The sequence below is a fragment of the Zeugodacus cucurbitae genome, chromosome 3 (assembly GCF_028554725.1).
Source record: "Zeugodacus cucurbitae isolate PBARC_wt_2022May chromosome 3, idZeuCucr1.2, whole genome shotgun sequence".
NCBI lineage: Eukaryota > Metazoa > Arthropoda > Insecta > Diptera > Tephritidae > Zeugodacus > Zeugodacus cucurbitae.
Window position 1 is genome coordinate 56529446 of NC_071668.1, and position 27901 is coordinate 56557346.

General features: G+C 36.4%; 43 pseudogenes; all 43 read right to left on the reverse strand.

Moving 5' to 3' along the window:
• Positions 1 to 96: 96 nt before the first annotated feature.
• LOC128920642 (5S ribosomal RNA) lies at positions 97 to 223 on the reverse strand (annotated as a pseudogene).
• Positions 224 to 729: 506 nt separating this feature from the next.
• On the reverse strand, positions 730 to 856 carry LOC128920643 (5S ribosomal RNA; annotated as a pseudogene).
• A 507-nt stretch (positions 857 to 1363) lies between these two features.
• Positions 1364 to 1490, reverse strand: LOC128920645 (5S ribosomal RNA; annotated as a pseudogene).
• Positions 1491 to 1995: 505 nt separating this feature from the next.
• On the reverse strand, positions 1996 to 2122 carry LOC128920713 (5S ribosomal RNA; annotated as a pseudogene).
• A 472-nt stretch (positions 2123 to 2594) lies between these two features.
• LOC128920646 (5S ribosomal RNA) lies at positions 2595 to 2721 on the reverse strand (annotated as a pseudogene).
• A 502-nt stretch (positions 2722 to 3223) lies between these two features.
• LOC128920647 (5S ribosomal RNA) lies at positions 3224 to 3350 on the reverse strand (annotated as a pseudogene).
• A 503-nt stretch (positions 3351 to 3853) lies between these two features.
• On the reverse strand, positions 3854 to 3980 carry LOC128920723 (5S ribosomal RNA; annotated as a pseudogene).
• A 506-nt stretch (positions 3981 to 4486) lies between these two features.
• LOC128920648 (5S ribosomal RNA) lies at positions 4487 to 4613 on the reverse strand (annotated as a pseudogene).
• Positions 4614 to 5116: 503 nt separating this feature from the next.
• On the reverse strand, positions 5117 to 5243 carry LOC128920714 (5S ribosomal RNA; annotated as a pseudogene).
• A 503-nt stretch (positions 5244 to 5746) lies between these two features.
• On the reverse strand, positions 5747 to 5873 carry LOC128920649 (5S ribosomal RNA; annotated as a pseudogene).
• Positions 5874 to 6379: 506 nt separating this feature from the next.
• LOC128920650 (5S ribosomal RNA) lies at positions 6380 to 6506 on the reverse strand (annotated as a pseudogene).
• A 503-nt stretch (positions 6507 to 7009) lies between these two features.
• Positions 7010 to 7136, reverse strand: LOC128920651 (5S ribosomal RNA; annotated as a pseudogene).
• Positions 7137 to 7642: 506 nt separating this feature from the next.
• On the reverse strand, positions 7643 to 7769 carry LOC128920652 (5S ribosomal RNA; annotated as a pseudogene).
• A 503-nt stretch (positions 7770 to 8272) lies between these two features.
• Positions 8273 to 8399, reverse strand: LOC128920782 (5S ribosomal RNA; annotated as a pseudogene).
• Positions 8400 to 8906: 507 nt separating this feature from the next.
• Positions 8907 to 9033, reverse strand: LOC128920653 (5S ribosomal RNA; annotated as a pseudogene).
• Positions 9034 to 9535: 502 nt separating this feature from the next.
• Positions 9536 to 9662, reverse strand: LOC128920768 (5S ribosomal RNA; annotated as a pseudogene).
• Positions 9663 to 10169: 507 nt separating this feature from the next.
• On the reverse strand, positions 10170 to 10296 carry LOC128920725 (5S ribosomal RNA; annotated as a pseudogene).
• Positions 10297 to 10797: 501 nt separating this feature from the next.
• On the reverse strand, positions 10798 to 10924 carry LOC128920654 (5S ribosomal RNA; annotated as a pseudogene).
• A 507-nt stretch (positions 10925 to 11431) lies between these two features.
• On the reverse strand, positions 11432 to 11558 carry LOC128920656 (5S ribosomal RNA; annotated as a pseudogene).
• Positions 11559 to 12058: 500 nt separating this feature from the next.
• On the reverse strand, positions 12059 to 12185 carry LOC128920657 (5S ribosomal RNA; annotated as a pseudogene).
• Positions 12186 to 12689: 504 nt separating this feature from the next.
• LOC128920764 (5S ribosomal RNA) lies at positions 12690 to 12816 on the reverse strand (annotated as a pseudogene).
• Positions 12817 to 13326: 510 nt separating this feature from the next.
• Positions 13327 to 13453, reverse strand: LOC128920726 (5S ribosomal RNA; annotated as a pseudogene).
• A 510-nt stretch (positions 13454 to 13963) lies between these two features.
• Positions 13964 to 14090, reverse strand: LOC128920658 (5S ribosomal RNA; annotated as a pseudogene).
• A 503-nt stretch (positions 14091 to 14593) lies between these two features.
• Positions 14594 to 14720, reverse strand: LOC128920770 (5S ribosomal RNA; annotated as a pseudogene).
• A 510-nt stretch (positions 14721 to 15230) lies between these two features.
• Positions 15231 to 15357, reverse strand: LOC128920659 (5S ribosomal RNA; annotated as a pseudogene).
• A 501-nt stretch (positions 15358 to 15858) lies between these two features.
• On the reverse strand, positions 15859 to 15985 carry LOC128920660 (5S ribosomal RNA; annotated as a pseudogene).
• A 507-nt stretch (positions 15986 to 16492) lies between these two features.
• LOC128920661 (5S ribosomal RNA) lies at positions 16493 to 16619 on the reverse strand (annotated as a pseudogene).
• Positions 16620 to 17129: 510 nt separating this feature from the next.
• On the reverse strand, positions 17130 to 17256 carry LOC128920662 (5S ribosomal RNA; annotated as a pseudogene).
• A 504-nt stretch (positions 17257 to 17760) lies between these two features.
• On the reverse strand, positions 17761 to 17887 carry LOC128920663 (5S ribosomal RNA; annotated as a pseudogene).
• A 507-nt stretch (positions 17888 to 18394) lies between these two features.
• LOC128920664 (5S ribosomal RNA) lies at positions 18395 to 18521 on the reverse strand (annotated as a pseudogene).
• A 498-nt stretch (positions 18522 to 19019) lies between these two features.
• LOC128920665 (5S ribosomal RNA) lies at positions 19020 to 19146 on the reverse strand (annotated as a pseudogene).
• Positions 19147 to 19645: 499 nt separating this feature from the next.
• Positions 19646 to 19772, reverse strand: LOC128920667 (5S ribosomal RNA; annotated as a pseudogene).
• A 498-nt stretch (positions 19773 to 20270) lies between these two features.
• On the reverse strand, positions 20271 to 20397 carry LOC128920668 (5S ribosomal RNA; annotated as a pseudogene).
• A 504-nt stretch (positions 20398 to 20901) lies between these two features.
• On the reverse strand, positions 20902 to 21028 carry LOC128920669 (5S ribosomal RNA; annotated as a pseudogene).
• A 498-nt stretch (positions 21029 to 21526) lies between these two features.
• On the reverse strand, positions 21527 to 21653 carry LOC128920670 (5S ribosomal RNA; annotated as a pseudogene).
• Positions 21654 to 22154: 501 nt separating this feature from the next.
• Positions 22155 to 22281, reverse strand: LOC128920671 (5S ribosomal RNA; annotated as a pseudogene).
• Positions 22282 to 22784: 503 nt separating this feature from the next.
• LOC128920672 (5S ribosomal RNA) lies at positions 22785 to 22911 on the reverse strand (annotated as a pseudogene).
• Positions 22912 to 23419: 508 nt separating this feature from the next.
• LOC128920673 (5S ribosomal RNA) lies at positions 23420 to 23546 on the reverse strand (annotated as a pseudogene).
• A 498-nt stretch (positions 23547 to 24044) lies between these two features.
• LOC128920674 (5S ribosomal RNA) lies at positions 24045 to 24171 on the reverse strand (annotated as a pseudogene).
• A 498-nt stretch (positions 24172 to 24669) lies between these two features.
• On the reverse strand, positions 24670 to 24796 carry LOC128920724 (5S ribosomal RNA; annotated as a pseudogene).
• Positions 24797 to 25294: 498 nt separating this feature from the next.
• On the reverse strand, positions 25295 to 25421 carry LOC128920675 (5S ribosomal RNA; annotated as a pseudogene).
• Positions 25422 to 25923: 502 nt separating this feature from the next.
• Positions 25924 to 26050, reverse strand: LOC128920676 (5S ribosomal RNA; annotated as a pseudogene).
• Positions 26051 to 26550: 500 nt separating this feature from the next.
• LOC128920678 (5S ribosomal RNA) lies at positions 26551 to 26677 on the reverse strand (annotated as a pseudogene).
• Positions 26678 to 27901: the final 1224 nt, after the last annotated feature.

Here is a 27901-nt window from a genome sequence, read left to right on the forward strand (position 1 = left end):
ACAAAATGAGACTTTCTGAAAAAAAAAAATAAAAAACAACAACAACTAGGAAAGTATTTAAAAACTTTGACAAAAAGGTAAAAAAAAGTTGTTGGGAGCCAACAACACGCGGTGTTCCCAAGCGGTCCCCCATCTAAGTACTAACCGCGCCCGCTATCCCGACGCTGCTTAATTTCGGTGATCGGACGAGAACCGATGTATTCAGCGTGGTATGGTCGTTGGCATATGGATTTCCTAGAATTCGTTATATGAGTAAACTACTCTTTCACGTAAGTGAGATTGGGACTATAGCCGGAGTAAAATTTCAGTTTTTATCCGGAGGCAAATTTGCACAGTCTCTTCATCACAGCCATCAGCTGTTCAACAGTTAAGCTCTTATTTCGCTATTTCGCATTTAAAATATATGTATTTCTTTAATTGATATTATCTTTTAAATGTATCTGAAAGTTTGCAGATACAATATCTAATCCTATTTCCCATAATACCGCGCATAAGTGACTCACAAAACGTAGTAGATACTATTTAACACTCTAATGTACTGGCTTATTTTAGATACTTAGATGCTTTTTTTTGCTTACTATCTACCTTCGTATTCCGATACTTGTGCAATGTTGAGTATACTGCCCAAAAAAAATGAGACTTTCTGAAACAAAAAAAAAAAAATAAAAAACAACAACAACTAGGAAAGTATTTAAAAACTTTGACAAAAAGGTAAAAAAAGTTGTTGGGAGCCAACAACACGCGGTGTTCCCAAGCGGTCCCCCATCTAAGTACTAACCGCGCCCGCTATCCCGACGCTGCTTAATTTCGGTGATCGGACGAGAACCGATGTATTCAGCGTGGTATGGTCGTTGGCATATGGATTTCCTAGAATTCGTTATATGAGTAAACTACTCTTTCACGTAAGTGAGATTGGGACTATAGCCGGAGTAAAATTTCAGTTTTTATCCGGAGGCAAATTTGCACAGTCTCTTCATCACAGCCATCAGCTGTTCAACAGTTAAGCTCTTATTTCGCTATTTCGCATTTAAAATATATGTATTTCTTTAATTGATATTATCTTTTAAATGTATCTGCAAGTTTGCAGATACAATATCTAATCCTATTTCCCATAATACCGCGCATAAGTGACTCACAAAACGTAGTAGATACTATTTAACACTCTAATGTACTGGCTTATTTTAGATACTTAGATACTTTTTTTTGCTTACTATCTACCTTCGTATTCCGATACTTGTGCAATGTTGTGTATACTGCCCAAAAAAAAAAAAATGAGACTTTCTGAAAAAAAATAAAAATAAAAAACAACAACAACTAGGAAAGTATTTAAAAACTTTGACAAAAAGGTAAAAAAGTTGTTGGGAGCCAACAACACGCGGTGTTCCCAAGCGGTCCCCCATCTAAGTACTAACCGCGCCCGCTATCCCGACGCTGCTTAATTTCGGTGATCGGACGAGAACCGATGTATTCAGCGTGGTATGGTCGTTGGCATATGGATTTCCTAGAATTCGTTATATGAGTAAACTACTCTTTCACGTAAGTGAGATTGGGACTATAGCCGGAGTAAAATTTCAGTTTTTATCCGGAGGCAAATTTGCACAGTCTCTTCATCACAGCCATCAGCTGTTCAACAGTTAAGCTCTTATTTCGCTATTTCGCATTTAAAATATATGTATTTCTTTAATTGATATTATCTTTTAAATGTATCTGCAAGTTTGCAGATACAATATCTAATCCTATTTCCCATAATACCGCGCATAAGTGACTCACAAAACGTAGTAGATACTATTTAACACTCTAATGTACTGGCTTATTTTAGATACTTAGATACTTTTTTTTGCTTACTATCTACCTTCGTATTCCGATACTTGTGCAATGTTGTGTATACTGCCAAAAAAAAAAAATGAGACTTTCTGAAAAAAAATAAAAATAAAAAACAACAACAACTAGGAAAGTATTTAAAAACTTTGACAAAAAGGTAAAAAAGTTGTTGGGAGCCAACAACACGCGGTGTTCCCAAGCGGTCCCCCATCTAAGTACTAACCGCGCCCGCTATCCCGACGCTGCTTAATTTCGGTGATCGGACGAGAACCGATGTATTCAGCGTGGTATGGTCGTTGACATATGGATTTCCTAGAATTCGTTATATGAGTAAACTACTCTTTCACGTAAGTGAGATTGGGACTATAGCCGGAGTAAAATTTCAGTTTTTATCCGGAGGCAAATCTGCACAGTCTCTTCATCACAGCCATCAGCTGTTCAACAGTTAAGCTCTTATTTCGCTATTTCGCATTTAAAATATATGTATTTCTTTAATTGATATTATATTTTAAATGTATCTGCAAGTTTGCAGATACAATATCTAATCCTATTTCCCTTAATACCGCGCATAAGTGACTCACAAAACGTAGTAGATACTATTTAACACTCTAATGTACTGGCTTATTTTAGATACTTAGATACTTTTTTTTGCTTACTATCTACCTTCGTATTCCGATACTTGTGCAATGAGACTTTCTGAAAAAAAAATAAAAAACAACAACAACTAGGAAAGTATTTAAAAACTTTGACAAAAAGGTAAAAAAGTTGTTGGGAGCCAACAACACGCGGTGTTCCCAAGCGGTCCCCCATCTAAGTACTAACCGCGCCCGCTATCCCGACGCTGCTTAATTTCGGTGATCGGACGAGAACCGATGTATTCAGCGTGGTATGGTCGTTGGCATATGGATTTCCTAGAATTCGTTATATGAGTAAACTACTCTTTCACGTAAGTGAGATTGGGACTATAGCCGGAGTAAAATTTCAGTTTTTATCCGGAGGCAAATTTGCACAGTCTCTTCATCACAGCCATCAGCTGTTCAACAGTTAAGCTCTTATTTCGCTATTTCGCATTTAAAATATATGTATTTCTTTAATTGATATTATCTTTTAAATGTATCTGCAAGTTTGCAGATACAATATCTAATTCTATTTCCCATAATACCGCGCATAAGTGACTCACAAAACATAGTAGATACTATTTAACACTCTAATGTACTGGCTTATTTTAGATACTTAGATACTTTTTTTTGCTTACTATCTACCTTCGTATTCCGATACTTGTGCAATGTTGTGTATACTGCCAAAAAAAACAAAATGAGACTTTCTGAAAAAAAAAATAAAAAACAACAACAACTAGGAAAGTATTTAAAAACTTTGACAAAAGGGTAAAAAAGTTGTTGGGAGCCAACAACACGCGGTGTTCCCAAGCGGTCCCCCATCTAAGTACTAACCGCGCCCGCTATCCCGACGCTGCTTAATTTCGGTGATCGGACGAGAACCGATGTATTCAGCGTGGTATGGTCGTTGGCATATGGATTTCCTAGAATTCGTTATATGAGTAAACTACTCTTTCACGTAAGTGAGATTGGGACTATAGCCGGAGTAAAATTTCAGTTTTTATCCGGAGGCAAATTTGCACAGTCTCTTCATCACAGCCATCAGCTGTTCAACAGTTAAGCTCTTATTTCGCTATTTCGCATTTAAAATATATGTATTTCTTTAATTGATATTATCTTTTAAATGTATCTGCAAGTTTGCAGATACAATATCTAATCCTATTTCCCATAATACCGCGCATAAGTGACTCACAAAACGTAGTTGATACTATTTAACACTCTAATGTACTGGCTTATTTTAGATACTTAGATACTTTTTTTTTGCTTACTATCTACCTTCGTATTCCGATACTTGTGCAATGTTGTGTATACTGCCAAAAAAAACAAAATGAGACTTTCTGAAAAAAAAAATAAAAAACAACAACAACTAGGAAAGTATTTAAAAACTTTGACAAAAAGGTAAAAAAGTTGTTGGGAGCCAACAACACGCGGTGTTCCCAAGCGGTCCCCCATCTAAGTACTAACCGCGCCCGCTATCCCGACGCTGCTTAATTTCGGTGATCGGACGAGAACCGATGTATTCAGCGTGGAATGGTCGTTGGCATATGGATTTCCTAGAATTCGTTATATGAGTAAACTACTCTTTCACGTAAGTGAGATTGGGACTATAGCCGGAGTAAAATTTCAGTTTTTATCCGGAGGCAAATTTGCACAGTCTCTTCATCACAGCCATCAGCTGTTCAACAGTTAAGCTCTTATTTCGCTATTTCGCATTTAAAATATATGTATTTCTTTAATTGATATTATCTTTTAAATGTATCTGCAAGTTTGCAGATACAATATCTAATCCTATTTCCCATAATACCGCGCATAAGTGACTCACAAAACGTAGTTGATACTATTTAACACTCTAATGTACTGGCTTATTTTAGATACTTAGATACTTTTTTTTTGCTTACTATCTACCTTCGTATTCCGATACTTGTGCAATGTTGTGTATACTGCCAAAAAAAACAAAATGAGACTTTCTGAAAAAAAAAAATAAAAAACAACAACAACTAGGAAAGTATTTAAAAACTTTGACAAAAAGGTAAAAAAAAGTTGTTGGGAGCCAACAACACGCGGTGTTCCCAAGCGGTCCCCCATCTAAGTACTAACCGCGCCCGCTATCCCGACGCTGCTTAATTTCGGTGATCGGACGAGAACCGATGTATTCAGCGTGGTATGGTCGTTGGCATATGGATTTCCTAGAATTCGTTATATGAGTAAACTACTCTTTCACGTAAGTGAGATTGGGACTATAGCCGGAGTAAAATTTCAGTTTTTATCCGGAGGCAAATTTGCACAGTCTCTTCATCACAGCCATCAGCTGTTCAACAGTTAAGCTCTTATTTCGCTATTTCGCATTTAAAATATATGTATTTCTTTAATTGATATTATCTTTTAAATGTATCTGCAAGTTTGCAGATACAATATCTAATCCTATTTCCCATAATACCGCGCATAAGTGACTCACAAAACGTAGTAGATACTATTTAACACTCTAATGTACTGGTTTATTTTAGATACTTAGATGCTTTTTTTTGCTTACTATCTACCTTCGTATTCCGATACTTGTGCAATGTTGAGTATACTGCCCAAAAAAAATGAGACTTTCTGAAAAAAAAAAAAAAAAAAAAACAACAACAACTAGGAAAGAATTTAAAAACTTTGACAAAAAGGTAAAAAAAGTTGTTGGGAGCCAACAACACGCGGTGTTCCCAAGCGGTCCCCCATCTAAGTACTAACCGCGCCCGCTATCCCGACGCTGCTTAATTTCGGTGATCGGACGAGAACCGATGTATTCAGCGTGGTATGGTCGTTGACATATGGATTTCCTAGAATTCGTTATATGAGTAAACTACTCTTTCACGTAAGTGAGATTGGGACTATAGCCGGAGTAAAATTTCAGTTTTTACCCGGAGGCAAATTTGCACAGTCTCTTCATCACAGCCATCAGCTGTTCAACAGTTAAGCTCTTATTTCGCTATTTCGCATTTAAAATATATGTATTTCTTTAATTGATATTATCTTTTAAATGTATCTGCAAGTTTGCAGATACAATATCTAATCCTATTTCCCATAATACCGCGCATAAGTGACTCACAAAACGTAGTAGATACTATTTAACACTCTAATGTACTGGCTTATTTTAGATACTTAGATGCTTTTTTTTGCTTACTATCTACCTTCGTATTCCGATACTTGTGCAATGTTGAGTATGCTGCCCAAAAAAAATGAGACTTTCTGAAAAAAAAAAAAAATAAAAAACAACAACAACTAGGAAAGTATTTAAAAACTTTGACAAAAAGGTAAAAAAAGTTGTTGGGAGCCAACAACACGCGGTGTTCCCAAGCGGTCCCCCATCTAAGTACTAACCGCGCCCGCTATCCCGACGCTGCTTAATTTCGGTGATCGGACGAGAACCGATGTATTCAGCGTGGTATGGTCGTTGGCATATGGATTTCCTAGAATTCGTTATATGAGTAAACTACTCTTTCACGTAAGTGAGATTGGGACTATAGCCGGAGTAAAATTTCAGTTTTTATCCGGAGGCAAACTTGCACAGTCTCTTCATCACAGCCATCAGCTGTTCAACAGTTAAGCTCTTATTTCGCTATTTCGCATTTAAAATATACATATGTATTTCTTTAATTGATATTATCTTTTAAATGTATCTGCAAGTTTGCAGATACAATATCTAATCCTATTTCCCATAATACCGCGCATAAGTGACTCACAAAACGTAGTAGATACTATTTAACACTCTAATGTACTGGCTTATTTTAGATACTTAGATACTTTTTTTGCTTACTATCTACCTTCGTATTCCGATACTTGTGCAATGTTGTGTATACTGCCCAAAAAAAAAAATGAGACTTTCTGAAAAAATAAAAATAAAAAACAACAACAACTAGGAAAGTATTTAAAAACTTTGACAAAAAGGTAAAAAAGTTGTTGGGAGCCAACAACACGCGGTGTTCCCAAGCGGTCCCCCATCTAAGTACTAACCGCGCCCGCTATCCCGACGCTGCTTAATTTCGGTGATCGGACGAGAACCGATGTATTCAGCGTGGTATGGTCGTTGGCATATGGATTTCCTAGAATTCGTTATATGAGTAAACTACTCTTTCACGTAAGTGAGATTGGGACTATAGCCGGAGTAAAATTTCAGTTTTTACCCGGAGGCAAATTTGCACAGTCTCTTCATCACAGCCATCAGCTGTTCAACAGTTAAGCTCTTATTTCGCTATTTCGCATTTAAAATATATGTATTTCTTTAATTGATATTATCTTTTAAATGTATCTGCAAGTTTGCAGATACAATATCTAATCCTATTTCCCATAATACCGCGCATAAGTGACTCACAAAACGTAGTAGATACTATTTAACACTCTAATGTACTGGCTTATTTTAGATACTTAGATGCTTTTTTTTGCTTACTATCTACCTTCGTATTCCGATACTTGTGCAATGTTGAGTATGCTGCCCAAAAAAAATGAGACTTTCTGAAAAAAAAAAAAAATAAAAAACAACAACAACTAGGAAAGTATTTAAAAACTTTGACAAAAAGGTAAAAAAAGTTGTTGGGAGCCAACAACACGCGGTGTTCCCAAGCGGTCCCCCATCTAAGTACTAACCGCGCCCGCTATCCCGACGCTGCTTAATTTCGGTGATCGGACGAGAACCGATGTATTCAGCGTGGTATGGTCGTTGGCATATGGATTTCCTAGAATTCGTTATATGAGTAAACTACTCTTTCATGTAAGTGAGATTGGGACTATAGCCGGAGTAAAATTTCAGTTTTTATCCGGAGGCAAACTTGCACAGTCTCTTCATCACAGCCATCAGCTGTTCAACAGTTAAGCTCTTATTTCGCTATTTCGCATTTAAAATATACATATGTATTTCTTTAATTGATATTATCTTTTAAATGTATCTGCAAGTTTGCAGATACAATATCTAATCCTATTTCCCATAATACCGCGCATAAGTGACTCACAAAACGTAGTAGATACTATTTAACACTCTAATGTACTGGCTTATTTTAGATACTTAGATACTTTTTTTGCTTACTATCTACCTTCGTATTCCGATACTTGTGCAATGTTGTGTATACTGCCCAAAAAAAAAAATGAGACTTTCTGAAAAAATAAAAATAAAAAACAACAACAACTAGGAAAGTATTTAAAAACTTTGACAAAAAGGTAAAAAAGTTGTTGGGAGCCAACAACACGCGGTGTTCCCAAGCGGTCCCCCATCTAAGTACTAACCGCGCCCGCTATCCCGACGCTGCTTAATTTCGGTGATCGGACGAGAACCGATGTATTCAGCGTGGTATGGTCGTTGGCATATGGATTTCCTAGAATTCGTTATATGAGTAAACTACTCTTTCACGTAAGTGAGTTTGGGACTATAGCCGGAGTAAAATTTCAGTTTTTATCCGGAGGCAAATTTGCACAGTCTCTTCATCACAGCCATCAGCTGTTCAACAGTTAAGCTCTTATTTCGCTATTTCGCATTTAAAATATATGTATTTCTTTAATTGATATTATCTTTTAAATGTATCTGCAAGTTTGCAGATACAATATCTAATCCTATTTCCCATAATACCGCGCATAAGTGACTCACAAAACGTAGTAGATACTATTTAACACTCTAATGTACTGGCTTATTTTAGATACTTAGATGCTTTTTTTTGCTTACTATCTACCTTCGTATTCCGATACTTGTGCAATGTTGAGTATACTGCCCAAAAAAAATGAGACTTTCTGAAAAAAAAAAAAAATAAAAAACAACAACAACTAGGAAAGTATTTAAAAACTTTGACAAAAAGGTAAAAAAAGTTGTTGGGAGCCAAGAACACGCGGTGTTCCCAAGCGGTCCCCCATCTAAGTACTAACCGCGCCCGCTATCCCGACGCTGCTTAATTTCGGTGATCGGACGAGAACCGATGTATTCAGCGTGGTATGGTCGTTGGCATATGGATTTCCTAGAATTCGTTATATGAGTAAACTACTCTTTCACGTAAGTGAGATTGGGACTATAGCCGGAGTAAAATTTCAGTTTTTATCCGGAGGCAAATTTGCACAGTCTCTTCATCACTGCCATCAGCTGTTCAACAGTTAAGCTCTTATTTCGCTATTTCGCATTTAAAATATACATATGTATTTCTTTAATTGATATTATCTTTTAAATGTATCTGCAAGTTTGCAGATACAATATCTAATCCTATTTCCCATAATACCGCGCATAAGTGACTCACAAAACGTAGTAGATACTATTTAACACTCTAATGTACTGGCTTATTTTAGATACTTAGATACTTTTTTTTGCTTACTATCTACCTTCGTATTCCGATACTTGTGCAATGTTGAGTATACTGCCCAAAAAAAAAAAAAGAGACTTTCTGAAAAAAAAAATTAAAAACAACAACAACTAGGAAAGTATTTAAAAACTTTGACAAAAAGGTAAAAAAAGTTGTTGGGAGCCAACAACACGCGGTGTTCCCAAGCGGTCCCCCATCTAAGTACTAACCGCGCCCGCTATCCCGACGCTGCTTAATTTCGGTGATCGGACGAGAACCGATGTATTCAGCGTGGTATGGTCGTTGGCATATGGATTTCCTAGAATTCGTTATATGAGTAAACTACTCTTTCACGTAAGTGAGATTGGGACTATAGCCGGAGTAAAATTTCAGTTTTTATCCGGAGGCAAATTTGCACAGTCTCTTCATCACAGCCATCAGCTGTTCAACAGTTAAGCTCTTATTTCGCTATTTCGCATTTAAAATATATGTATTTCTTTAATTGATATTATCTTTTAAATGTATCTGCAAGTTTGCAGATACAATATCTAATCCTATTTCCCATAATACCGCGCATAAGTGACTCACAAAACGTAGTAGATACTATTTAACACTCTAATGTACTGGCTTATTTTAGATACTTAGATGCTTTTTTTTGCTTACTATCTACCTTCGTATTCCGATACTTGTGCAATGTTGAGTATACTGCCCAAAAAAAATGAGACTTTCTGAAAAAAAAAAAAATAAAAAACAACAACAACTAGGAAAGTATTTAAAAACTTTGACAAAAAGGTAAAAAAAGTTGTTGGGAGCCAACAACATGCGGTGTTCCCAAGCGGTCCCCCATCTAAGTACTAACCGCGCCCGCTATCCCGACGCTGCTTAATTTCGGTGATCGGACGAGAACCGATGTATTCAGCGTGGTATGGTCGTTGGCATATGGATTTCCTAGAATTCGTTATATGAGTAAACTACTCTTTCACGTAAGTGAGATTGGGACTATAGCCGGAGTAAAATTTCAGTTTTTATCCGGAGGCAAATTTGCACAGTCTCTTCATCACAGCCATCAGCTGTTCAACAGTTAAGCTCTTATTTCGCTATTTCGCATTTAAAATATATGTATTTCTTTAATTGATATTATCTTTTAAATGTATCTGCAAGTTTGCAGATACAATATCTAATCCTATTTCCCATAATACCGCGCATAAGTGACTCACAAAACGTAGTTGATACTATTTAACACTCTAATGTACTGGCTTATTTTAGATACTTAGATACTTTTTTTTTGCTTACTATCTACCTTCGTATTCCGATACTTGTGCAATGTTGTGTATACTGCCAAAAAAAAACAAAATGAGACTTTCTGAAAAAAAAAAAATAAAAAACAACAACAACTAGGAAAGTATTTAAAAACTTTGACAAAAAGGTAAAAAAAGTTGTTGGGAGCCAACAACACGCGGTGTTCCCAAGCGGTCCCCCATCTAAGTACTAACCGCGCCCGCTATCCCGACGCTGCTTAATTTCGGTGATCGGACGAGAACCGATGTATTCAGCGTGGTGTGGTCGTTGGCATATGGATTTCCTAGAATTCGTTATATGAGTAAACTACCCTTTCACGTAAGTGAGATTGGGACTATAGCCGGAGTAAAATTTCAGTTTTTATCCGGAGGCAAATTTGCACAGTCTCTTCATCACAGCCATCAGCTGTTCAACAGTTAAGCTCTTATTTCGCTATTTCGCATTTAAAATATATGTATTTCTTTAATTGATATTATCTTTTAAATGTATCTGCAAGTTTGCAGATACAATATCTAATCTATTTCCCATAATACCGCGCATAAGTGACTCACAAAACGTAGTAGATACTATTTAACACTCTAATGTACTGGCTTATTTTAGATACTTAGATGCTTTTTTTTGCTTACTATCTACCTTCGTATTCCGATACTTGTGCAATGTTGAGTATACTGCCCAAAAAAAATGAGACTTTCTGAAAAAAAAAAAAATAAAAAACAACAACAACTAGGAAAGTATTTAAAAACTTTGACAAAAAGGTAAAAAAAGTTGTTGGGAGCCAACAACACGCGGTGTTCCCAAGCGGTCCCCCATCTAAGTACTAACCGCGCCCGCTATCCCGACGCTGCTTAATTTCGGTGATCGGACGAGAACCGATGTATTCAGCGTGGTATGGTCGTTGGCATATGGATTTCCTAGAATTCGTTATATGAGTAAACTACTCTTTCACGTAAGTGAGTTTGGGACTATAACCGGAGTAAAATTTCAGTTTTTATCCGGAGGCAAATTTGACCAGTCTCTTCATCACAGCCATCAGCTGTTCAACAGTTAAGCTCTTATTTCGCTATTTCGCATTTAAAATATATGTATTTCTTTAATTGATATTATCTTTTAAATGTATCTGCAAGTTTGCAGATACAATATCTAATCCTATTTCCCATAATACCGCGCATAAGTGACTCACAAAACGTAGTAGATACTATTTAACACTCTAATGTACTGGCTTATTTTAGATACTTAGATACTTTTTTTTGCTTACTATCTACCTTCGTATTCCGATACTTGTGCAATGTTGAGTATACTGCCCAAAAAAAAAAATGAGACTTTCTGAAAAAAAAAAAAAAATTAAAAACAACAACAACTAGGAAAGTATTTAAAAACTTTGACAAAAAGGTAAAAAAAGTTGTTGGGAGCCAACAACACGCGGTGTTCCCAAGCGGTCCCCCATCTAAGTACTAACCGCGCCCGCTATCCCGACGCTGCTTAATTTCGGTGATCGGACGAGAACCGATGTATTCAGCGTGGTATGGTCGTTGGCATATGGATTTCCTAGAATTCGTTATATGAGTAAACTACTCTTTCACGTAAGTGAGATTGGGACTATAGCCGGAGTAAAATTTCAGTTTTTATCCGGAGGCAAATTTGCACAGTCTCTTCATCACAGCCATCAGCTGTTCAACAGTTAAGCTCTTATTTCGCTATTTCGCATTTAAAATATATGTATTTCTTTAATTGATATTATCTTTTAAATGTATCTGCAAGTTTGCAGATACAATATCTAATCCTATTTCCCATAATACCGCGCATAAGTGACTCACAAAACGTAGTAGATACTATTTAACACTCTAATGTACTGGCTTATTTTAGATACTTAGATGCTTTTTTTTGCTTACTATCTACCTTCGTATTCCGATACTTGTGCAATGTTGAGTATACTGCCCAAAAAAAATGAGACTTTCTGAAAAAAAAAAAAAAAAAAACAACAACAACTAGGAAAGTATTTAAAAACTTTGACAAAAAGGTAAAAAAGTTGTTGGGAGCCAACAACACGCGGTGTTCCCAAGCGGTCCCCCATCTAAGTACTAACCGCGCCCGCTATCCCGACGCTGCTTAATTTCGGTGATCGGACGAGAACCGATGTATTCAGCGTGGTATGGTCGTTGGCATATGGATTTCCTAGAATTCGTTATATGAGTAAACTACTCTTTCACGTAAGTGAGATTGGGACTATAGCCGGAGTAAAATTTCAGTTTTTATCCGGAGGCAAATTTGCACAGTCTCTTCATCACAGCCATCAGCTGTTCAACAGTTAAGCTCTTATTTCGCTATTTCGCATTTAAAATATATGTATTTCTTTAATTGATATTATCTTTTAAATGTATCTGCAAGTTTGCAGATACAATATCTAATCCTATTTCCCATAATACCGCGCATAAGTGACTCACAAAACGTAGTAGATACTATTTAACACTCTAATGTACTGGCTTATTTTAGATACTTAGATGCTTTTTTTTGCTTACTATCTACCTTCGTATTCCGATACTTGTGCAATGTTGAGTATACTGCCCAAAAAAAATGAGACTTTCTGAAAAAAAAAAAAAAATAAAAAACAACAACAACTAGGAAAGTATTTAAAAACTTTGGCAAAAAGGTAAAAAAAGTTGTTGGGAGCCAACAACACGCGGTGTTCCCAAGCGGTCCCCCATCTAAGTACTAACCGCGCCCGCTATCCCGACACTGCTTAATTTCGGTGATCGGACGAGAACCGATGTATTCAGCGTGGTGTGGTCGTTGGCATATGGATTTCCTAGAATTCGTTATATGAGTAAACTACTCTTTCACGTAAGTGAGATTGGGACTATAGCCGGAGTAAAATTTCAGTTTTTATCCGGAGGCAAATTTGCACAGTCTCTTCATCACAGCCATCAGCTGTTCAACAGTTAAGCTCTTATTTCGCTATTTCGCATTTAAAATATACATATGTATTTCTTTAATTGATATTATCTTTTAAATGTATCTGCAAGTTTGCAGATACAATATCTAATCCTATTTCCCATAATACCGCGCATAAGTGACTCACAAAACGTAGTAGATACTATTTAACACTCTAATGTACTGGCTTATTTTAGATACTTAGATACTTTTTTTGCTTACTATCTACCTTCGTATTCCGATACTTGTGCAATGTTGAGTATACTGCCCAAAAAAAAACAAATGAGACTTTCTGAAAAAAAAAAAAATTAAAAACAACAACAACTAGGAAAGTATTTAAAAACTTTGACAAAAAGGTAAAAAAAGTTGTTGGGAGCCAACAACACGCGGTGTTCCCAAGCGGCCCCCCATCTAAGTACTAACCGCGCCCGCTATCCCGACGCTGCTTAATTTCGGTGATCGGACGAGAACCGATGTATTCAGCGTGGTATGGTCGTTGGCATATGGATTTCCTAGAATTCGTTATATGAGTAAACTACTCTTTCACGTAAGTGAGTTTGGGACTATAGCCGGAGTAAAATTTCAGTTTTTATCCGGAGGCAAATTTGACCAGTCTCTTCATCACAGCCATCAGCTGTTCAACAGTTAAGCTCTTATTTCGCTATTTCGCATTTAAAATATACATATGTATTTCTTTAATTGATATTATCTTTTAAATGTATCTGCAAGTTTGCAGATACAATATCTAATCCTATTTCCCATAATACCGCGCATAAGTGACTCACAAAACGTAGTAGATACTATTTAACACTCTAATGTACTGGCTTATTTTAGATACTTAGATACTTTTTTTTGCTTACTATCTACCTTCGTATTCCGATACTTGTGCAATGTTGAGTATACTGCCCAAAAAAAAAAAATGAGACTTTCTGAAAAAAAAAAAAATTAAAAACAACAACAACTAGGAAAGTATTTAAAAACTTTGACAAAAAGGTAAAAAAAGTTGTTGGGAGCCAACAACACGCGGTGTTCCCAAGCGGTCCCCCATCTAAGTACTAACCGCGCCCGCTATCCCGACGCTGCTTAATTTCGGTGATCGGACGAGAACCGATGTATTCAGCGTGGTATGGTCGTTGGCATATGGATTTCCTAGAATTCGTTATATGAGTAAACTACTCTTTCACGTAAGTGAGATTGGGACTATAGCCGGAGTAAAATTTCAGTTTTTATCCGGAGGCAAATTTGCACAGTCTCTTCATCACAGCCATCAGCTGTTCAACAGTTAAGCTCTTATTTCGCTATTTCGCATTTAAAATATATGTATTTCTTTAATTGATATTATCTTTTAAATGTATCTGCAAGTTTGCAGATACAATATCTAATCCTATTTCCCATAATACCGCGCATAAGTGACTCACAAAACGTAGTAGATACTATTTAACACTCTAATGTACTGGCTTATTTTAGATACTTAGATGCTTTTTTTTGCTTACTATCTACCTTCGTATTCCGATACTTGTGCAATGTTGAGTATACTGCCCAAAAAAAATGAGACTTTCTGAAAAAAAAAAAAAATAAAAAACAACAACAACTAGGAAAGTATTTAAAAACTTTGACAAAAAGGTAAAAAAAGTTGTTGGGAGCCAACAACAAGCGGTGTTCCCAAGCGGTCCCCCATCTAAGTACTAACCGCGCCCGCTATCCCGACGCTGCTTAATTTCGGTGATCGGACGAGAACCGATGTATTCAGCGTGGTATGGTCGTTGGCATATGGATTTCCTAGGATTCGTTATATGAGTAAACTACTCTTTCACGTAAGTGAGTTTGGGACTATAGCCGGAGTAAAATTTCAGTTTTTATCCGGAGGCAAATTTGCACAGTCTCTTCATCACAGCCATCAGCTGTTCAACAGTTAAGCTCTTATTTCGCTATTTCGCATTTAAAATATACATATGTATTTCTTTAATTGATATTATCTTTTAAATGTATCTGCAAGTTTGCAGATACAATATCTAATCCTATTTCCCATAATACCGCGCATAAGTGACTCACAAAACGTAGTAGATACTATTTAACACTCTAATGTACTGGCTTATTTTAGATACTTAGATACTTTTTTTGCTTACTATCTACCTTCGTATTCCGATACTTGTGCAATGTTGAGTATACTGCCCAAAAAAAAAAAAAATGAGACTTTCTGAAAAAAAAAAAATTAAAAACAACAACAACTAGGAAAGTATTTAAAAACTTTGACAAAAAGGTAAAAAAAGTTGTTGGGAGCCAACAACACGCGGTGTTCCCAAGCGGTCCCCCATCTAAGTACTAACCGCGCCCGCTATCCCGACGCTGCTTAATTTCGGTGATCGGACGAGAACCGATGTATTCAGCGTGGTATGGTCGTTGGCATATGGATTTCCTAGAATTCGTTATATGAGTAAACTACTCTTTCACGTAAGTGAGATTGGGACTATAGCCGGAGTAAAATTTCAGTTTTTATCCGGAGGCAAATTTGCACAGTCTCTTCATCACAGCCATCAGCTGTTCAACAGTTAAGCTCTTATTTCGCTATTTCGCATTTAAAATATATGTATTTCTTTAATTGATATTATCTTTTAAATGTATCTGCAAGTTTGCAGATACAATATCTAATCCTATTTCCCATAATACCGCGCATAAGTGACTCACAAAACGTAGTAGATACTATTTAACACTCTAATGTACTGGCTTATTTTAGATACTTAGATGCTTTTTTTTGCTTACTATCTACCTTCGTATTCCGATACTTGTGCAATGTTGAGTATACTGCCCAAAAAAAATGAGACTTTCTGAAAAAAAAAAAATAAAAAACAACAACAACTAGGAAAATATTTAAAAACTTTGACAAAAAGGTAAAAAAAGTTGTTGGGAGCCAACAACACGCGGTGTTCCCAAGCGGTCCCCCATCTAAGTACTAACCGCGCCCGCTATCCCGACGCTGCTTAATTTCGGTGATCGGACGAGAACCGATGTATTCAGCGTGGTATGGTCGTTGGCATATGGATTTCCTAGAATTCGTTATATGAGTAAACTACTCTTTCACGTAAGTGAGATTGGGACTATAGCCGGAGTAAAATTTCAGTTTTTATCCGGAGGCAAATTTGCACAGTCTCTTCATCACAGCCATCAGCTGTTCAACAGTTAAGCTCTTATTTCGCTATTTCGCATTTAAAATATACATATGTATTTCTTTAATTGATATTATCTTTTAAACGTATCTGCAAGTTTGCAGATACAATATCTAATCCTATTTCCCATAATACCGCGCATAAGTGACTCACAAAACGTAGTAGATACTATTTAACACTCTAATGTACTGGCTTACTTTAGATACTTAGATACTTTTTTTTGCTTACTATCTACCTTCGTATTCCGATACTTGTGCAATGTTGTGTATACTGCCCAAAAAAAAAAATGAGACTTTCTGAAAAAAAAAAAATAAAAAACAACAACAACTAGGAAAGTATTTAAAAACTTTGACAAAAAGGTAAAAAAGTTGTTGGGAGCCAACAACACGCGGTGTTCCCAAGCGGTCCCCCATCTAAGTACTAACCGCGCCCGCTATCCCGACGCTGCTTAATTTCGGTGATCGGACGAGAACCGATGTATTCAGCGTGGTATGGTCGTTGGCATATGGATTTCCTAGAATTCGTTATATGAGTAAACTACTCTTTCACGTAAGTGAGTTTGGGACTATAGCCGGAGTAAAATTTCAGTTTTTATCCGGAGGCAAATTTGACCAGTCTCTTCATCACAGCCATCAGCTGTTCAACAGTTAAGCTCTTATTTCGCTATTTCGCATTTAAAATATACATATGTATTTCTTTAATTGATATTATCTTTTAAATGTATCTGCAAGTTTGCAGATACAATATCTAATCCTATTTCCCATAATACCGCGCATAAGTGACTCACAAAACGTAGTAGATACTATTTAACACTCTAATGTACTGGCTTATTTTAGATACTTAGATACTTTTTTTTGCTTACTATCTACCTTCGTATTCCGATACTTGTGCAATGTTGAGTATACTGCCCAAAAAAAAAAAATGAGACTTTCTGAAAAAAAAAAAAATTAAAAACAACAACAACTAGGAAAGTATTTAAAAACTTTGACAAAAAGGTAAAAAAAGTTGTTGGGAGCCAACAACACGCGGTGTTCCCAAGCGGTCCCCCATCTAAGTACTAACCGCGCCCGCTATCCCGACGCTGCTTAATTTCGGTGATCGGACGAGAACCGATGTATTCAGCGTGGTATGGTCGTTGGCATATGGATTTCCTAGAATTCGTTATATGAGTAAACTACTCTTTCACGTAAGTGAGATTGGGACTATAGCCGGAGTAAAATTTCAGTTTTTATCCGGTGGCAAATTTGCACAGTCTCTTCATCACAGCCATCAGCTGTTCAACAGTTAAGCTCTTATTTCGCTATTTCGCATTTAAAATATACATATGTATTTCTTTAATTGATATTATCTTTTAAATGTATCTGCAAGTTTGCAGATACAATATCTAATCCTATTTCTCATAATACCGCGCATAGTGACTCACAAAACGTAGTAGATACTATTTAACACTCTAATGTACTGGCTTATTTTAGATACTTAGATGCTTTTTTTTGCTTACTATCTACCTTCGTATTCCGATACTTGTGCAATGTTGAGTATACTGCCCAAAAAAAATGAGACTTTCTGAAAAAAAAAAAATAAAAAACAACAACAACTAGGAAAGTATTTAAAAACTTTGACAAAAAGGTAAAAAAAGTTGTTGGGAGCCAACAACACGCGGTGTTCCCAAGCGGTCCCCCATCTAAGTACTAACCGCGCCCGCTATCCCGACGCTGCTTAATTTCGGTGATCGGACGAGAACCGATGTATTCAGCGTGGTATGGTCGTTGGCATATGGATTTCCTAGAATTCGTTATATGAGTAAACTACTCTTTCACGTAAGTGAGTTTGGGACTATAGCCGGAGTAAAATTTCAGTTTTTATCCGGAGGCAAATTTGCACAGTCTCTTCATCACAGCCATCAGCTGTTCAACAGTTAAGCTCTTATTTCGCTATTTCGCATTTAAAATATACATATGTATTTCTTTAATTGATATTATCTTTTAAATGTATCTGCAAGTTTGCAGATACAATATCTAATCCTATTTCCCATAATACCGCGCATAAGTGACTCACAAAACGTAGTAGATACTATTTAACACTCTAATGTACTGGCTTATTTTAGATACTTAGATACTTTTTTTTTGCTTACTATCTACCTTCGTATTCCGATACTTGTGCAATGTTGTGTATACTGCCAAAAAAAACAAAATGAGACTTTCTGAAAAAAAAAATAAAAAACAACAACAACTAGGAAAGTATTTAAAAACTTTGACAAAAAGGTAAAAAAGTTGTTGGGAGCCAACAACACGCGGTGTTCCCAAGCGGTCCCCCATCTAAGTACTAACCGCGCCCGCTATCCCGACGCTGCTTAATTTCGGTGATCGGACGAGAACCGATGTATTCAGCGTGGTATGGTCGTTGGCATATGGATTTCCTAGAATTCGTTATATGAGTAAACTACTCTTTCACGTAAGTGAGATTGGGACTATAGCCGGAGTAAAATTTCAGTTTTTATCCGGAGGCAAATTTGCACAGTCTCTTCATCACAGCCATCAGCTGTTCAACAGTTAAGCTCTTATTTCGCTATTTCGCATTTAAAATATATGTATTTCTTTAATTGATATTATCTTTTAAATGTATCTGCAAGTTTGCAGATACAATATCTAATCCTATTTCCCATAATACCGCGCATAAGTGACTCACAAAACGTAGTAGATACTATTTAACACTCTAATGTACTGGCTTATTTTAGATACTTAGATACTTTTTTTTGCTTACTATCTACCTTCGTATTCCGATACTGGTGCAATGTTGTGTATACTGCCCAAAAAAATGAGACTTTCTGAAAATAAAAGATAAAAAACAACAACAACTAGGAAAGTATTTAAAAACTTTGACAAAAAGGCAAAAAAGTTGTTGGGAGCCAACAACACGCGGTGTTCCCAAGCGGTCCCCCATCTAAGTACTAACCGCGCCCGCTATCCCGACGCTGCTTAATTTCGGTGATCGGACGAGAACCGATGTATTCAGCGTGGTATGGTCGTTGGCATATGGATTTCCTAGAATTCGTTATATGAGTAAACTACTCTTTCACGTAAGTGAGATTGGGACTATAGCCGGAGTAAAATTTCAGTTTTTATCCGGAGGCAAATTTGCACAGTCTCTTCATCACAGCCATCAGCTGTTCAACAGTTAAGCTCTTATTTCGCTATTTCGCATTTAAAATATATGTATTTCTTTAATTGATATTATCTTTTAAATGTATCTGCAAGTTTGCAGATACAATATCTAATTCTATTTCCCATAATACCGCGCATAAGTGACTCACAAAACGTAGTAGATACTATTTAACACTCTAATGTACTGGCTTATTTTAGATACTTAGATACTTTTTTTTGCTTACTATCTACCTTCGTATTCCGATACTTGTGCAATGTTGTGTATACTGCCCAAAAAAAAATGAGACTTTCTGAAAAAAAATATAAAAAACAACAACAACTAGGAAAGTATTTAAAAACTTTGACAAAAAGGTAAAAAAGTTGATGGGAGCCAACAACACGCGGTGTTCCCAAGCGGTCCCCCATCTAAGTACTAACCGCGCCCGCTATCCCGACGCTGCTTAATTTCGGTGATCGGACGAGAACCGATGTATTCAGCGTGGTATGGTCGTTGGCATATGGATTTCCTAGAATTCGTTATATGAGTAAACTACTCTTTCACGTAAGTGAGTTTGGGACTATAGCCGGAGTAAAATTTCAGTTTTTATCCGGAGGCAAATTTGCACAGTCTCTTCATCACAGCCATCAGCTGTTCAACAGTTAAGCTCTTATTTCGCTATTTCGCATTTAAAATATATGTATTTCTTTAATTGATATTATCTTTTAAATGTATCTGCAAGTTTGCAGAAACAATATCTAATCTTATTTCCCATAATACCGCGCATAAGTGACTCACAAAACGTAGTAGATACTATTTAACACTCTAATGTACTGGCTTATTTTAGATACTTAGATACTTTTTTTTGCTTACTATCTACCTTCGTATTCCGATACTTGTGCAATGTTGTGTATACTGCCCAAAAAAAAATGAGACTTTCTGAAAAAAAAAAAAAAAACAACAACAACTAGGAAAGTATTTAAAAACTTTGACAAAAAGGTAAAAAAGTTGTTGGGAGCCAACAACACGCGGTGTTCCCAAGCGGTCCCCCATCTAAGTACTAACCGCGCCCGCTATCCCGACGCTGCTTAATTTCGGTGATCGGACGAGAACCGATGTATTCAGCGTGGTATGGTCGTTGGCATATGGATTTCCTAGAATTCGTTATATGAGTAAACTACTCTTTCACGTAGGTGAGATTGGGACTATAGCCGGAGTAAAATTTCAGTTTTTATCCGGAGGCAAATTTGCACAGTCTCTTCATCACAGCCATCAGCTGTTCAACAGTTAAGCTCTTATTTCGCTATTTCGCATTTAAAATATATGTATTTCTTTAATTGATATTATCTTTTAAATGTATCTGCAAGTTTGCAGATACAATATCTAATCCTATTTCCCATAATACCGCGCATAAGTGACTCACAAAACGTAGTAGATACTATTTAACACTCTAATGTACTGGCTTATTTTAGATACTTAGATACTTTTTTTTGCTTACTATCTACCTTCGTATTCCGATACTTGTGCAATGTTGTGTATACTGCCCAAAAAAAAAATGAGACTTTCTGAAAAAAAAAAAAAATAAAAAACAACAACAACTAGGAAAGTATTTAAAAACTTTGACAAAAAGGTAAAAAAGTTGTTGGGAGCCAACAACACGCGGTGTTCCCAAGCGGTCCCCCATCTAAGTACTAACCGCGCCCGCTATCCCGACGCTGCTTAATTTCGGTGATCGGACGAGAACCGATGTATTCAGCGTGGTATGGTCGTTGGCATATGGATTTCCTAGAATTCGTTATATGAGTAAACTACTCTTTCACGTAGGTGAGATTGGGACTATAGCCGGAGTAAAATTTCAGTTTTTATCCGGAGGCAAATTTGCACAGTCTCTTCATCACAGCCATCAGCTGTTCAACAGTTAAGCTCTTATTTCGCTATTTCGCATTTAAAATATATGTATTTCTTTAATTGATATTATCTTTTAAATGTATCTGCAAGTTTGCAGATACAATATCTAATCCTATTTCCCATAATACCGCGCATAAGTGACTCACAAAACGTAGTAGATACTATTTAACACTCTAATGTACTGGCTTATTTTAGATACTTAGATACTTTTTTTTGCTTACTATCTACCTTCGTATTCCGATACTTGTGCAATGTTGTGTATACTGCCCAAAAAAAATGAGACTTTCTGAAAAAAAATATAAAAAACAACAACAACTAGGAAAGTATTTAAAAACTTTGACAAAAAGGTAAAAAAGTTGATGGGAGCCAACAACACGCGGTGTTCCCAAGCGGTCCCCCATCTAAGTACTAACCGCGCCCGCTATCCCGACGCTGCTTAATTTCGGTGATCGGACGAGAACCGATGTATTCAGCGTGGTATGGTCGTTGGCATATGGATTTCCTAGAATTCGTTATATGAGTAAACTACTCTTTCACGTAAGTGAGATTGGGACTATAGCCGGAGTAAAATTTCAGTTTTTATCCGGAGGCAAATTTGCACAGTCTCTTCATCACAGCCATCAGCTGTTCAACAGTTAAGCTCTTATTTCGCTATTTCGCATTTAAAATATATGTATTTCTTTAATTGATATTATCTTTTAAATGTATCTGCAAGTTTGCAGATACAATGTCTAATCCTATTTCCCATAATACCGCGCATAAGTGACTCACAAAACGTAGTAGATACTATTTAACACTCTAATGTACTGGCTTATTTTAGATACTTAGATGCTTTTTTTTGCTTACTATCTACCTTCGTATTCCGATACTTGTGCAATGTTGAGTATACTGCCCAAAAAAAATGAGACTTTCTGAAAAAAAAAAAAATAAAAAACAACAACAACTAGGAAAGTATTTAAAAACTTTGACAAAAAGGTAAAAAAGTTGTTGGGAGCCAACAACACGCGGTGTTCCCAAGCGGTCCCCCATCTAAGTACTAACCGCGCCCGCTATCCCGACGCTGCTTAATTTCGGTGATCGGACGAGAACCGATGTATTCAGCGTGGTATGGTCGTTGGCATATGGATTTCCTAGAATTCGTTATATGAGTAAACTACTCTTTCACGTAAGTGAGATTGGGACTATAGCCGGAGTAAAATTTCAGTTTTTATCCGGAGGCAAATTTGCACAGTCTCTTCATCACAGCCATCAGCTGTTCAACAGTTAAGCTCTTATTTCGCTATTTCGCATTTAAAATATACATATGTATTTCTTTAATTGATATTATCTTTTAAATGTATCTGCAAGTTTGCAGATACAATATCTAATCCTATTTCTCATAATACCGCGCATAGTGACTCACAAAACGTAGTAGATACTATTTAACACTCTAATGTACTGGCTTATTTTAGATACTTAGATGCTTTTTTTTGCTTACTATCTACCTTCGTATTCCGATACTTGTGCAATGTTGAGTATACTGCCCAAAAAAAATGAGACTTTCTGAAAAAAAAAAATAAAAAACAACAACAACTAGGAAAGTATTTAAAAACTTTGACAAAAAGGTAAAAAAAGTTGTTGGGAGCCAACAACACGCGGTGTTCCCAAGCGGTCCCCCATCTAAGTACTAACCGCGCCCGCTATCCCGACGCTGCTTAATTTCGGTGATCGGACGAGAACCGATGTATTCAGCGTGGTATGGTCGTTGGCATATGGATTTCCTAGAATTCGTTATATGAGTAAACTACTCTTTCACGTAAGTGAGTTTGGGACTATAGCCGGAGTAAAATTTCAGTTTTTATCCGGAGGCAAATTTGCACAGTCTCTTCATCACAGCCATCAGCTGTTCAACAGTTAAGCTCTTATTTCGCTATTTCGCATTTAAAATATACATATGTATTTCTTTAATTGATATTATCTTTTAAATGTATCTGCAAGTTTGCAGATACAATATCTAATCCTATTTCCCATAATACCGCGCATAAGTGACTCACAAAACGTAGTAGATACTATTTAACACTCTAATGTACTGGCTTATTTTAGATACTTAGATACTTTTTTTTTGCTTACTATCTACCTTCGTATTCCGATACTTGTGCAATGTTGTGTATACTGCCAAAAAAAAACAAAATGAGACTTTCTGAAAAAAAAAATAAAAAACAACAACAACTAGGAAAGTATTTAAAAACTTTGACAAAAAGGTAAAAAAGTTGTTGGGAGCCAACAACACGCGGTGTTCCCAAGCGGTCCCCCATCTAAGTACTAACCGCGCCCGCTATCCCGACGCTGCTTAATTTCGGTGATCGGACGAGAACCGATGTATTCAGCGTGGTATGGTCGTTGGCATATGGATTTCCTAGAATTCGTTATATGAGTAAACTACTCTTTCACGTAAGTGAGATTGGGACTATAGCCGGAGTAAAATTTCAGTTTTTATCCGGAGGCAAATTTGCACAGTCTCTTCATCACAGCCATCAGCTGTTCAACAGTTAAGCTCTTATTTCGCTATTTCGCATTTAAAATATATGTATTTCTTTAATTGATATTATCTTTTAAATGTATCTGCAAGTTTGCAGATACAATATCTAATCCTATTTCCCATAATACCGCGCATAAGTGACTCACAAAACGTAGTAGATACTATTTAACACTCTAATGTACTGGCTTATTTTAGATACTTAGATACTTTTTTTTGCTTACTATCTACCTTCGTATTCCGATACTGGTGCAATGTTGTGTATACTGCCCAAAAAAATGAGACTTTCTGAAAATAAAAGATAAAAAACAACAACAACTAGGAAAGTATTTAAAAACTTTGACAAAAAGGCAAAAAAGTTGTTGGGAGCCAACAACACGCGGTGTTCCCAAGCGGTCCCCCATCTAAGTACTAACCGCGCCCGCTATCCCGACGCTGCTTAATTTCGGTGATCGGACGAGAACCGATGTATTCAGCGTGGTATGGTCGTTGGCATATGGATTTCCTAGAATTCGTTATATGAGTAAACTACTCTTTCACGTAAGTGAGATTGGGACTATAGCCGGAGTAAAATTTCAGTTTTTATCCGGAGGCAAATTTGCACAGTCTCTTCATCACAGCCATCAGCTGTTCAACAGTTAAGCTCTTATTTCGCTATTTCGCATTTAAAATATATGTATTTCTTTAATTGATATTATCTTTTAAATGTATCTGCAAGTTTGCAGATACAATATCTAATTCTATTTCCCATAATACCGCGCATAAGTGACTCACAAAACGTAGTAGATACTATTTAACACTCTAATGTACTGGCTTATTTTAGATACTTAGATACTTTTTTTTGCTTACTATCTACCTTCGTATTCCGATACTTGTGCAATGTTGTGTATACTGCCCAAAAAAAATGAGACTTTCTGAAAAAAAATATAAAAAACAACAACAACTAGGAAAGTATTTAAAAACTTTGACAAAAAGGTAAAAAAGTTGATGGGAGCCAACAACACGCGGTGTTCCCAAGCGGTCCCCCATCTAAGTACTAACCGCGCCCGCTATCCCGACGCTGCTTAATTTCGGTGATCGGACGAGAACCGATGTATTCAGCGTAGTATGGTCGTTGGCATATGGATTTCCTAGAATTCGTTATATGAGTAAACTACTCTTTCACGTAAGTGAGTTTGGGACTATAGCCGGAGTAAAATTTCAGTTTTTATCCGGAGGCAAATTTGCACAGTCTCTTCATCACAGCCATCAGCTGTTCAACAGTTAAGCTCTTATTTCGCTATTTCGCATTTAAAATATATGTATTTCTTTAATTGATATTATCTTTTAAATGTATCTGCAAGTTTGCAGATACAATATCTAATCTTATTTCCCATAATACCGCGCATAAGTGACTCACAAAACGTAGTAGATACTATTTAACACTCTAATGTACTGGCTTATTTTAGATACTTAGATACTTTTTTTTGCTTACTATCTACCTTCGTATTCCGATACTTGTGCAATGTTGTGTATACTGCCCAAAAAAAAATGAGACTTTCTGAAAAAAAAAAAAAAAACAACAACAACTAGGAAAGTATTTAAAAACTTTGACAAAAAGGTAAAAAAGTTGTTGGGAGCCAACAACACGCGGTGTTCCCAAGCGGTCCCCCATCTAAGTACTAACCGCGCCCGCTATCCCGACGCTGCTTAATTTCGGTGATCGGACGAGAACCGATGTATTCAGCGTGGTATGGTCGTTGGCATATGGATTTCCTAGAATTCGTTATATGAGTAAACTACTCTTTCACGTAGGTGAGATTGGGACTATAGCCGGAGTAAAATTTCAGTTTTTATCCGGAGGCAAATTTGCACAGTCTCTTCATCACAGCCATCAGCTGTTCAACAGTTAAGCTCTTATTTCGCTATTTCGCATTTAAAATATATGTATTTCTTTAATTGATATTATCTTTTAAATGTATCTGCAAGTTTGCAGATACAATATCTAATCCTATTTCCCATAATACCGCGCATAAGTGACTCACAAAACGTAGTAGATACTATTTAACACTCTAATGTACTGGCTTATTTTAGATACTTAGATACTTTTTTTTGCTTACTATCTACCTTCGTATTCCGATACTTGTGCAATGTTGTGTATACTGCCCAAAAAAAAATGAGACTTTCTGAAAAAAAAAAAAATAAAAAACAACAACAACTAGGAAAGTATTTAAAAACTTTGACAAAAAGGTAAAAAAGTTGTTGGGAGCCAACAACACGCGGTGTTCCCAAGCGGTCCCCCATCTAAGTACTAACCGCGCCCGCTATCCCGACGCTGCTTAATTTCGGTGATCGGACGAGAACCGATGTATTCAGCGTGGTATGGTCGTTGGCATATGGATTTCCTAGAATTCGTTATATGAGTAAACTACTCTTTCACGTAGGTGAGATTGGGACTATAGCCGGAGTAAAATTTCAGTTTTTATCCGGAGGCAAATTTGCACAGTCTCTTCATCACAGCCATCAGCTGTTCAACAGTTAAGCTCTTATTTCGCTATTTCGCATTTAAAATATATGTATTTCTTTAATTGATATTATCTTTTAAATGTATCTGCAAGTTTGCAGATACAATATCTAATCCTATTTCCCATAATACCGCGCATAAGTGACTCACAAAACGTAGTAGATACTATTTAACACTCTAATGTACTGGCTTATTTTAGATACTTAGATACTTTTTTTTGCTTACTATCTACCTTCGTATTCCCATACTTGTGCAATGTTGTGTATACTGCCCAAAAAAAAATGAGACTTTCTGAAAAAAAAAAATAAAAAACAACAACAACTAGGAAAGTATTTAAAAACTTTGACAAAAAGGTAAAAAAGTTGTTGGGAGCCAACAACACGCGGTGTTCCCAAGCGGTCCCCCATCTAAGTACTAACCGCGCCCGCTATCCCGACGCTGCTTAATTTCGGTGATCGGACGAGAACCGATGTATTCAGCGTGGTATGGTCGTTGGCATATGGATTTCCTAGAATTCGTTATATGAGTAAACTACTCTTTCACGTAGGTGAGATTGGGACTATAGCCGGAGTAAAATTTCAGTTTTTATCCGGAGGCAAATTTGCACAGTCTCTTCATCACAGCCATCAGCTGTTCAACAGTTAAGCTCTTATTTCGCTATTTCGCATTTAAAATATATGTATTTCTTTAATTGATATTATCTTTTAAATGTATCTGCAAGTTTGCAGATACAATATCTAATCCTATTTCCCATAATACCGCGCATAAGTGACTGACAAAACGTGGTAGATACTATTTAACACTCTAATGTACTGGCTTATTTTAGATACTTAGATATTTTTTTTTGCATACTATCTACCTTCGTATTCCAATACTTGTGCGGTATACTGCCCCAAAGGAAAGTGTAAGACTTTTCTAAAAAAAAAAAAAAAAAAACAACAACAACTAGGAAAGTATTTCAAAACTTTGACAAAAAGGTTGTTGGGAGCCAACAACACGCGGTGTTCCCAAGCGGATCTAAGTACTAACCGCGCCCTTTATATCTTTATACCCTGAACAGGGTATATTAAGTTTGTCACGAAGTTTGTAACACCTAGAAGGAAGAGTCGGAGGCCCTATAAAGTGTATAAATAAATGATCAGTATGTTGAACTGAGTCAATTTACCCATGTCCGTCTGTCTGTATATATACGAACTAGTCCTTCAGTTGTTAAGATATCATTTTGAAGATGTTATTTTCTTTTCAAGAAGCTGCTCATTTGTTTGAACTGCCGATATCGGGCCACTATATCATATAGCTGCCATACAAACTGAACGATCGGAATCATGTGCTTGTATAGAAAACTTCCGCATTTTACTACATATCTTCACGAAATTTGGTGTGAGTTATTGTTCGTAGAAATAATTTAATCTCCGAAAAAATTGTACAGATCGGTTCAATATAGCATATAGCTGCCATACAAACATCGGAATCAAGGGCTTGTATGGAAAATTTTCGCATTTGACATGGTATCTTCACGAAATTTGACATGGATTACTGCTTAAGGTAATAATATAATCTCCGAAGAAATTGTTCATATCGGTTAGCTATATAACCTTAATGTTTCTAGCAAACAACCCGGCTAACAAGAATTAGTAAAATGTTTTCTTTCTTTTTTTACTTACTTTTTCTTACGTCTTTAGATTTGCTTAAACACATAGTTACTAAAAGAAATGCATCTG